A 10,795-nucleotide genomic window follows, 5' to 3' on the forward strand; every position below is an offset into this window, starting at 1 on the left:
TGCCAGTGAGGCTCCATCCTCTGCCACAGGGGAAGTCAGCACTGCTATGCCAGCCTGGGCTCCGCTCTCTTCGCGCTTGGTTAAGGGTCCTTTTTTTTTATGACTGCATCTTGATTTGCTGGGGCTTCGAGTTCATGGGAGAATTATTGGTGGTCTGGAGTAACTGCCAGTGAAAAACAGATAACCAGAATCAGGATCTTTGCTGAGTGTTGGGTTTTACTTGAAGGGCATAGAATTAACCCAGCAAAGTTGATGTGACTTTAGTTAGACCTTTAGATACTTAGAAAAAGAAGCTAAGCTCTCTCATCTCCTACAACTCCCAAAGCAAGAAGAGACTAAAGTTAGTCTCATTTTTTTATTCCAGGAGTTGATAGGGAAGATCAAACATTATGAAAAAAAAGGGGGATTTTAACAGCAGAATAATATTTAAGCCATTTCATTGTACATATGCTTCAATTTATCTATTTGAATGATATATAAAATTATATTCTGATTTGGCAACCAAGAACTTCTGAATTTGCCATGCTTAAAAAAGGATGGTTGGTGTCCTGCATTTGTAAATACAAGGAATCCATTGGAATAATACCTTCATTCCAAGCAGAAGCAAGGCTTAAAAGACTCAGAACTGTAACTGGGCTTGCAAACCTTTAGAAAATATGGGTATTGAAGCAATGTCTAATTTCAACAGAAAGAACACGGATGCAGGGCACCTAAAGAAGACTCCATTTTGGATGGGGTGAAAATTCTAGAAGATACTTGACTTGTTGCGGCAACTCTAAAAAAAGAAGGAAAGGACCGAAACAGCAGAAATAGACTCCATCCTTTTCTCACTAGCTTCCCAGTGGATCCTTCCAGCATAGCTAAATGCAAATCCAGATAGACAAGCAACATTTTGCCAAGTTCCTCACTGAACAACAATGCTCAAACTTGTTCTACCTTACCTGGGCTGAAAACTCTGAAAAAATGGGAACAGAACCATCTTAAGCATAGAATTTGCTGTAAAGTTAATCCCATATAGATACTGGAAAATAACAATTGTTTATCAATTATGTACCCCACCAGTAAGTAGCAACAAGCAGTAACTGGCAACAAAGCAATACACTATTAGATCAATGAAGAAGAGAAATTATGCAACTGCAGGTGCCAATCTCTGAAACTCCTCCCCATCCACTATTACCTTGGTGATAGTGCCGACAGCTTTGGTACGCCCCTCACGAAAAACTAGCCGCTGGTCTATGTGCAAGTACTCAGGAGTTTTGATGAAGCGGAAGTGGACAGTGGCTTTGTCCCCAGTGCGGAGGCAGTCTTTGTCCATGCTAAGGATAGTGGCTGTCTGGCGAATGCTACCACAATGTACTAGAAACAGGGAAACAAATATTGGCAATATACATGGATGTTATTAATTCACCACACAAAAAAGTTCAGTCTCCTTTGTTATGTATATGGCTCTCTGACTAATAGGAACATCATCAAAACTTTACTCTTGTTACTTTCCCTAGTGAGCCCAGATCTTCATTGCTCAGTGGCATTCTTAAGCAGTGAGGGATTCCTCCAATGAGAAATCTGAAGGCTTCCCATATGTCATGCTTTCCTCAAAAACCTCTCTCTTGTAAAACACAGGTTTTAAAAAATCACATGCAGTCCCCCCTCCCCCCTCCCAGGTTATCCATCAAACCTAGCACTAAAATGGAATTTCTACAGAGGTGCAAGTCAAGCACTGTAGCCATGGATCACCCAACAATCTTGATGTTCTTCTGCAGATAGGCACAGATTGCGGCTGCATTTCTTCTACCTTTTTGGTAGAAGAAACGCGGCTGCTTATTTTATTTTTTTTCAAAAGCCAGGCTCCGCTGCTTTCGCTTCCTTCCGGCAAGCGGGCGCTGCGTTTGTTTGTTGCCGTCCTTAAAAGAGCGGAGAGGAAGATGCACCTTGGAAGTTTTCGTCGGAGATCAAGAGGAGGGAGCGGGGAAAGGAGCGGGGTGGGCGGGTGGGCGAGTGAAACAGATACGCGCACCGGAGGTTTGTCCTGATCTAAGTTTCCGTGCGTGGATTTGCAAGTTGTGCAACGACCGTGGTTGCTGTTGAAAAGTGCGAGGCAGCCGCGTGGATGGAGGAGAAGCGGCAGAAGGCTCGAGCTGCTGTAACGGAAACAACGGAAACGGTTTGACAGTTTTGCGGCCGCCTCAATATTGATACATTGAGAAGGGGCGGTTAAAGATGAAGGTTTGAAGTAGCGAGGGATGATGGGGTTAAATTAACAGTTCTAGGCATGTTTAATTTATAAAGAGAAGGAGGGGAAATCACGCCTCCTAATTTGGAAATCCTACCCTGGAGAGACCTAGATTCCAATTCCTCTTGGCTCATTTACAAGTCAGTCTAACCTATTTTGCGGGATTATTGTTGCGAGGGAAAGAATTACTTTGTTTTCAGGGAAATAATTCTGTGAACTCTTTTAAGCCACTGAAAGTAAATGTGGGATTCCTGAAACTCCCAGGAGATTAGTGGTGACATATTGTGTATCATTTTTACCTCACTGATTTTCAGCTCAAGAGCCCAATGAGGTACTCAGTGAAATATTGATATTGGATCATTTCTGGTTTCTACAATCTTAACTCAGCATTTCTGAACCACATAACCTGTTTTCTTTAGGTCAAAAAATGTGCATGGTGCTGCCAAAGTACTAAAAGAGATGACAACTGTTATTCCCATATGAGGGGAGGGGTTTCAAAATTGAAAGTGGGAGCAGCTTGAACACCATATTGTGAATACAAGACAGAATCAAAATACAGTTTGAATTTCTGTACAAGACAGAATCAAAATACAGTCTGATATTACACTTTCTTTCTAATTTGTCTTCTTTAAAATGCTCTATTTTAGCAAATTGACCCTGCAATAGGGCAATTTTTGCTCCATAGGGTCTCAGTGATTTTCTTTCTCAGCATAAAAGCATAAAAGTTAAGGGGAGACGGGTAGAAAAACAGATCTGAAAGATGTGAAGGAAAGGCGGCCAGCTTGTCTCCGGGGGTAACAGACTTGATTTGAGTTGAGCTGCCTAATTGAGATGAAAGGAGGCATTTGTATTTTCTTTTACTCTTGGGAATTTGGTACAAATTTTCTTTGATTTTGTTCTTTGCTTCCTACATATTTGTGTGTGCGGGCGGGGATAAAATTATGAGAACGAATATGTGCTATAACAACAATTACAGCTGCTATAAAATCCTGACCACCACTAGTGTAGCAGAGAGGGATAACGCAAGAGCCTTTTGTTTTGATATAGTGATGGTCCAGAGCAATGTTTCTCACCCTTAGCAACTTGAAGATGTGTTTACTTTTAACTCTCAGAATTTCCCAGTTCAAATCCACACATCTCCAAGATGTCATGCTTGAGAAACTGGTCTGGAGTTTTGCAATCCAGGTAGCGTGTTGGGAATAACGAAGAACAGGAGGGGGTGTGGAGAATGGCAGCAGCATGGCTTATGTCTAAGCAAGGGAAACCCTCTTGTAGATGCATGTCATTTGACTTGCTGAACATTGGAAACATTTCCCAGGAGAACAGTTGTGTTGTAAGAGTAGAAATGCAGGCTGAGGCATGATAGAAATATAATTAGAGGATTAATGATGTAAATGTTGATAAACAATTGCTAGCGAGCAGACTTCTGACTTGATTTGCTTGTGGCAACGAACAGGGAGGGAGATTTTTTTTTAACTCTATGAGTTAAGTGAAGGATAGGCACAAAGTCAAATCTTGATTTTGCTATTTGGTTTTTTCCCATCTCAGCAAGCAAATCTGCAGGGTGACTGATGCTGTATAAATATAGTTGTTGTTGTTGCTGCTGGAGGTGGGACTTGACGCAGTTCCAGATTGGCCTTGTCTTGGCTGGGATATGAACTCTATTTTGCCTTGCCCAAAAGCTCTACTGTTTCCAGCCAAGATGCATTTGGTTCATGATGTACTGAGTATCTCATGAATCTGTCAGTGGGCCAGAAATTGAGCTTACATGCCAGTGGCAGTTGGAATGTGATCCTGCAACGTAGTTCAATGCAAGAGCATTAGGTATTAGTCTTTTTGCTTTTGATAGCAAAAAGAAATGAAGAAAAATAAATCCTCAAATTAAGCTGAGATTCTGATAAATGTACACAAATACAGTCATGCTGGTATGTTGGTGACAATACTGAAGTAGTTCAATTGTTCAAATTCAACAATTTTTTCAAATTCAACAATTCTGTTCTAATTCAACAATTTATTCCAATATAGTCATGTCATCTTCGCAGTGGTGGGATTCTGCCAGTTCTAGGCGGTTCAGCCGAACCATTTGTTAAATTGCTGGCTCACCCCGCCTCTTGCCCCGCCCCTCTGCACCACTATTTATTGCCAATAAATAGTGGTGGGCGAGAGGCAGGCGAGCCAGCAATTTAACAAACAGTTTGGTGTTTTTTTGTAATTTTATTGGCCCGCAGAGCTTCAGCATAGACTAATTAGCCCGTTGATTAGATCAGCCTCCCGACTCTCAGCTGATTTGCTCTTAGCTGTTTTGCTCAGGGCTCTGCTGCTTGCTTGCAAAGAGTGATGGAGCAGATTTTTTTCCCCCTAGCTATGCTGAAAAACCAAACTGAAAGTAAAGCAGGCTATTTGCTGCAACATTGGAAAATTAGGCAGGCAGATTTCTTTTCTTTTTCCACACCAAAAAAGGTAGGTGCAAACAATGGGAAATTTAGGGAAAAAGAGGAGAGTTCAAGATTTTAAAACACAAAAGAAAAAAAGCTCTATTTAACTAGGGAATGGTAATAATTGAGATACTATTAATTGTATATTGTGTTGAAAGCAGAAATGGTTAAGTTGTGGTTTGGAGGAATATATGGGGGAAATTATTTGGTTTATTATTATTGGTAAATATAATTAATTGATTTGTAAGAAATTGGATTGCATGGAAATAATTGGAATATTCATGTTCATATTGATTAATATACAAAAAAGATAGTTATATAACTAATTGATTTATATTAAAATGTTGAATTTATATTAAACAACTGTAATATTATATAATTAACCAATGTGAGGATGGATATAAAAATAGATGACAATGGGAAGGGGTATAATATAGAATAGAAGGGAAAAATTGAACTTGATTAAGATTAGAGTTGAGGATGAAGGGTAATATTGGGTTTTTTTAAAAAATAGATGAGGAATAAATATGGCAGGAAAAGGAAATATAGAAATTGTAAATTTAATTGAAATGACTAAACACTGTTTAAATTTGTGAACTGGCCAAATACTCTGTTCAAAGAAAATAAATTGTATGTTTGTATGTGTGTTTCTAATTATTGCTATTTATTCATAATTGTTCTTTTATTCTTTAAAGTTTAACAATTCATTCTTTATCTTAATATCTTTATATTTGTTTGGGGTTGCCTTTCTTCCATTTCATCTTTTTTACTGTACAGCAAACTTTCTCCTCAAACCTACCACCTCTCTCTTTTCTTTCCTTCTTACTTTCTTCCCCCCCGCTTCTCCTCCCTACTTCGTCCTTTCTCCTTCTCCTCCTCTCTTCCTCCCTCTTACCCTCACTCCTACTCTAATTTCCCTTCCCTTCCTTCCTCCCTTCTCTTCCTTCCCTCTCTCTCTTTCTTTCTTTCATCTCTCTTCTCCTTCCTTTATCCCTTTCTATTGCTGTATCCTTTTGTGCATATGGATTACTCAGAAGGCTGAAAAAGTTATTTTTGACCGGTCCTCGCACTTTTGACCAGTCCTTGAACTTATGACTGTCCTCACATTTTATGTTTTGCGCCCTATCTTGTCACCGTGGTGAAGACAAGTAGTGGTGAAAAGACTGACACAGTTGTTAAGAATGCCGCAATGGGCATAAATGTGAGGAAGGTCATAAGTGCAAGGACCAGTCAAAAATGTGAGGACCAGTCAGAAATGACTTTTTTCAGCTCTCTGAATAGTCCCTATGTGCGTGAAGAAGGGGCATGGTGGAGGGAGCAGCCATTAGGGCAGGTACCGGTAAGGGCGTGTGTGGTGCATGAAGCAAGCAACGAAGAGACCCAGCGATGCATGGGCCGCGTTGCTGGACCTCCTGCCACTTTTGCAGCTGCAAAAGTGACCATGGTTGCTGCAGCCGGTGGAGTGGAGCGCGAGGCGTGTGGCTGGGCCTGTCACTCTCTTTGTGGCAGCCATCAGCGTGCAGAAGGGGCATGGTGGCAGGAGCGGCCATTACGGCAGCTACCGGTAAAGGCGTGTGTGGTGCATGGGGCAAGGAACAAGGAGACCCAGCGATGTGCGGGCCATGTTGCTGGATCTCCTGCCACTTTTGTACTGCAAAAGCGACCATAATTGCTGGAGCCGGTGGAGCGTGAGACGTGTTGCTGGGCCTGCCACTCTTTTTGCAGCGGCCATCAGCATGCAGGAGCACAGTGGTGGGAGCAGCCATTACCTTAGATACTGGTAAGGGCATGTGGGATGTGTGGGGCATGTTCTCCACTCCTTTTCCCTCCCCCCTCCGGCCTCGCTTCCTCACCTCGTGTTGTTTGCACGGCAAGCAACCAAAGGAAATGGCGGGGACCAGCTGCGCATGTGTTTAAGTACTTTGGGGGGGGGTATTTTCAGGGGGGGCTTATTTTAGCGCATGCGCTGACAAGCTTGATTGGGCTTATTATCAAGGGATGTCTTATTTTCAGGGAAAGACGGTATATGGATATGGAAATTAAGAGGAAATCAAGTTCTATGCTGGGGAAATGATACAAAGCATATCAAAGAGAGGCTGATGGCAGTTAGAGTGCAACAGCTCACGGAATTGCTCAATATAAGTCTCTGGCATTGACTGAAATTCTGTAATTAGACCTCTCCTTGAGGGTGGGGGGGGGAGATTATATATTTATAATGATCAGGGCTCTTTCCTTTTGTTCTTTTTGTTGGTTCCATACAGGTAGTCTTCAATTTATGATTATAATTAAGTCCAAAATGTATGTTGCTAAGTGAGAAATTTGTTAAGTGAGTTTTGCCCCATTTTACAACTTTTCTCACATTTGTTAGTGAAACATTGCAGTTAATTAAATTAGTAACATGGTGGTTAAGTGAATCTGATTTCTTCATTGATTTTATTTGTCAGGAGGTCACAAAAGGGGATCACATGACTCCGGGATACTGCAACTGTCATAAATGTGAGTCAGTTGTCAAGCATCCAAATGTAAATCATGTGACCATGGAGATGCTACAATGGTCATAAGTGTGAAAAATCATAAGCCACTTTTTTCAGTTCTATTGTAACTTTGAACAGTCACTAAATGAGCTATTGTAAATCGAGGACTACCTGTATGTCCCTTGCCCTGTGTGTTTTATTTTGACACACAGCTACACAAGTGGCTGTAAGCCTCCCTTGCCTCCTTCTCTCATCATGATTTTTCTAGTGAACCTTTTATTTATACAGTCTTCCCTGGATAAAGAATCTGTTTGTGAAATAGGTTTCAAACAATAAAATGTAGGGATTATAATAGTAGTTTTTGTTTTTTTTAAGCATAACTGTTTTGGTTTCATTGTGGGTAATGGCTCCAGAGCTCCAGAGTTACCCAAGGATTAGCCATTGAGGCAGCAGATGGATTTTCCTGATGTTTTAAGGGACATAGCCCAAGACTCTGCTCCTACTAAAACAATAATAATAACCTTTAACGCCATCAAAGATACGGATCTGCCTGTCCCTGGTCCTTGGGAAGGATTTGATAAGAAGATAAAAATGCCAAATACAGTCTGAACACCTGGCTATGCAATAAATTATAATACAGTGAAGAAATTGATCATTTTACTGTTCTGCCCCATATGCTAATATCTCCTGGTCAAAGAAGTGGACTTCAAAGCAGGGTGGATAAAAATCAATGATTTTTTTTAAAAAAATCAAAAAAATCAAATTTTTTTAAATTTAAATCGGATTTTTTGATTTAAATCAGATTTTTTTTATTTTTATTTAATTTATTTAAATAAAAAACTTTTGGGGTAAAAATCTATCGTAAGATAGTTTTCTATTAAAGATACATAAATAATTTAGTTTATTCAGCATGAAATGGAGCTTAGTTATGTAGCACAAGGCTGTATATTCTGCAACACTGGGACTATCGGTGAGTCAACAGCGGGTCAAAGGAGTAGCAGAGATGACAGTTGCTCTTTAAAAATTATGATTTAAATCGAGTTGATTTAAATCAAGTCTTTTTACTAGTGATTTAAATCATGATTTAAATCGACCTGATTTAAATCAAATCCACCCTGCTTCAAAGCTTTCTCTAACCCAGCGCTCTTCATATGTGAAGGATTAGATCCCGAGTTGATTTAAATCAAGTCTTTTTACTAGTGATTTAAATCATGATTTAAATCGACCTGATTTGAATCAAATCCACCCTGCTTCAAAGCTTTCTCTAACCCAGCGCTCTTCATATGTGAAGGATTAGATCCCTCACTATCTCTGTTCAGGACAGTGATGAGGAGGTATAGTCCAAACTATCTGGTCTGCACAGGTTGGTAAAGAAGGAAGGCAGTTTGTACCCATTTGTCAATGCTTGCAGAGTTCTGACAGGGATGCTGAATTAGGCAGTTGTTATATTTCTATAAATAATAGAAACAAATTAGAATCATATTTGAGGCCTTTCTTATTGCTTATTGGTGGAGGCATCTTTAAAAAGTTTATTTATACATTTGAATGCATGTACCCTGCATCTTTCCTTCAATTTGTGGCTCCCGACACTCCCAGACTGCACAATCAATTTTCAGCATTTTTAACTTTAAAAAAATGTGTACATCAAATACTTAAGAACTTATAGCAGCCACTTTTTCCCTTAAGGGAAATCATACAAAAAAAAAAATGCAGGCTTTACTCTGTAACCAAATATATTTCTAGCATCTCCAGGGAGAAAAGTAAAAATAAAGCCCATGGCTGAAAAAGTGACATATTCCTTTTTTAAGGAATATGATCAGAGACATGTTACTGTTCTCCAGGCAGTAAGTGCACATTTGAATTAAACTAGGCCAAGCTGAAGGAACAATCCTCCAGCATTCTCTATGGGTCACATTTTAAAAGTCAACCTTTTCTTTTCCCATGGTCCTGATATAGACAGACAGGCAGCCTTCCAGCTGGTGGAGCTCAGAGTTCTCAGCAACTGGGGCCATCCAGAATACACCTGCATTTATCGCTTCCGTGTGCATGGGGAGCTGGTCTCATAACGTCTTCTTACACCACTAGCTCAAAAGTCACCTACCTCAAGATCTGCACTTCAGACTGTGAAAGGCAGTTGGGAAGCAGTGCCAGGAAGACAGGCAGCTTCGAATGGGCAATATATCTTTTTTGCTATGTTGCACAGAGATGGGATGTAAGCTGTGACACTCCCTGATCAGTCAGCTCTCTCCTGGAAACAACACTCTTCTGAGTGCAGAGGAAGAAAGAGGCCTTTTGGATCGGTATTTTATATTTAGTTGTTCTTAAAGCAGTTTTTTAAACATACTTAATCCAGTTCATATTTATCCCCTCCTTTATACTTCTCCAAACCTAATTTCTGGTTGTCCCTTTAAAGCTCAATTTTCTGGGGACTGAAGGCATATTTAAACGAGTTAAGCAATGCAGAAAAAAAAATTGGCAGTGACATAAGGTTTGGTGTGAAGTAAGGATATAAACCCTTTGCCTGGTTCTAGGGTCCTGTTTAGGCCCTCATTAGTGTGTTCCCCCTTCCCCCCAAAGCCTCCACTTCTTCATAGAAAGGTGCCTTTTACTGTGCCCACTCTGAGTGGTTCTGGGGGATACAGAAGGTGTGCTGGAAACTCTGTGCAGTTAGAAGTTTTTTAAAAGTGTCATAACTTTGGTCACCTTTATATCATGATCATTTTATGTGGAGACAGGTAAAGGAATGTTTTCATGAAATCTGTCATAGATGAGGATTGTAGATTTGAGGCCATTCCTCTTCTTGCGTAGACAGGATTCTGATCAAGTTTTTTAACCTATCCATAAAAGATTGAGATTGAATTCCATGGGAAGCAACAATGCACAGATTCAAAAGCTACAGAGAGAAATGGGGGATTGTTTGTTAGGGAACTGTTATGTGTTTAAAAGTTGGAAGTTGCACTTTTGAAGAATGGAAAAAAAGTTTCTCTATGAGGAAAATACTGTAAAGATAAAAGAGTTATTTAAAGGAGAACACAGCACTGTGACTTTCTTAATGCTTGCCAGCATTGTACATTCATCTTTCTGAACAAAAGAGTGAAATAAAGAAGACACCAGACTAAAGCCTCTGCTTCCCTTGGTATTGGAAGTCAAGGAGACAGATGTAATACAGAGTAAAAAGCAATAGCATAGGTTGCTACCTTGCATTAATCATCCTCACACATCTCACATCTCACCCTTAATGCTGCAGATGCTGAGCATTTTGTTAAAAAAGCAAGACAGGTATAGCAACTTCCCTTAATCTGGCATCTTCAAAGATAGGTTGGTCTGCAACTTCCATCAATCCCATATAGCTTATCTGTTAACCATGCTTGTTGGAGAATTGTAATCCAACAAGCATGAAGATGGCATAAGTAGTCCGATCTCTCTTTAATGTTTATAACTTTAAAGAGGCTGGTTATTCCAAAAAATGGTTAGGATGGAATAAATCCAAGAAACACTACATTGTAAGGAAAATGCTATTCAAAGTTACAAACCAGTTAACTACAAACCACATTTTTTTCATGCTTTCTCCTTTTTAAAAACATGATGCAGTTAAAATGTCAGTCCAAAATGAGTGCCTTGAAGAGACACAGCTACTAAAGTTATAAAATCACAAA

The 10,795-nt window shown here is 39.9% G+C and overlaps 1 long non-coding RNA gene across 1 annotated transcript; it reads right to left on the bottom strand.

Annotated features, from left to right (window-relative positions):
• LOC139319786 (uncharacterized) lies at positions 1–1,805 on the bottom strand. The gene is made up of 3 exons (XR_011600652.1): positions 1,793–1,805; positions 1,178–1,356; positions 1–163 (listed from the first exon to the last, which is right to left on the bottom strand). It is a non-coding gene; the product is annotated as an uncharacterized lncRNA (long non-coding RNA).
• Positions 1,806–10,795: the final 8,990 nt, after the last annotated feature.

The sequence above is a fragment of the Pituophis catenifer genome, unplaced genomic scaffold (assembly GCF_029215685.1).
Source record: "Pituophis catenifer annectens isolate HBS135680 unplaced genomic scaffold, rPitCat1.0.hap2 SCAF_7, whole genome shotgun sequence".
NCBI lineage: Eukaryota > Metazoa > Chordata > Lepidosauria > Squamata > Colubridae > Pituophis > Pituophis catenifer.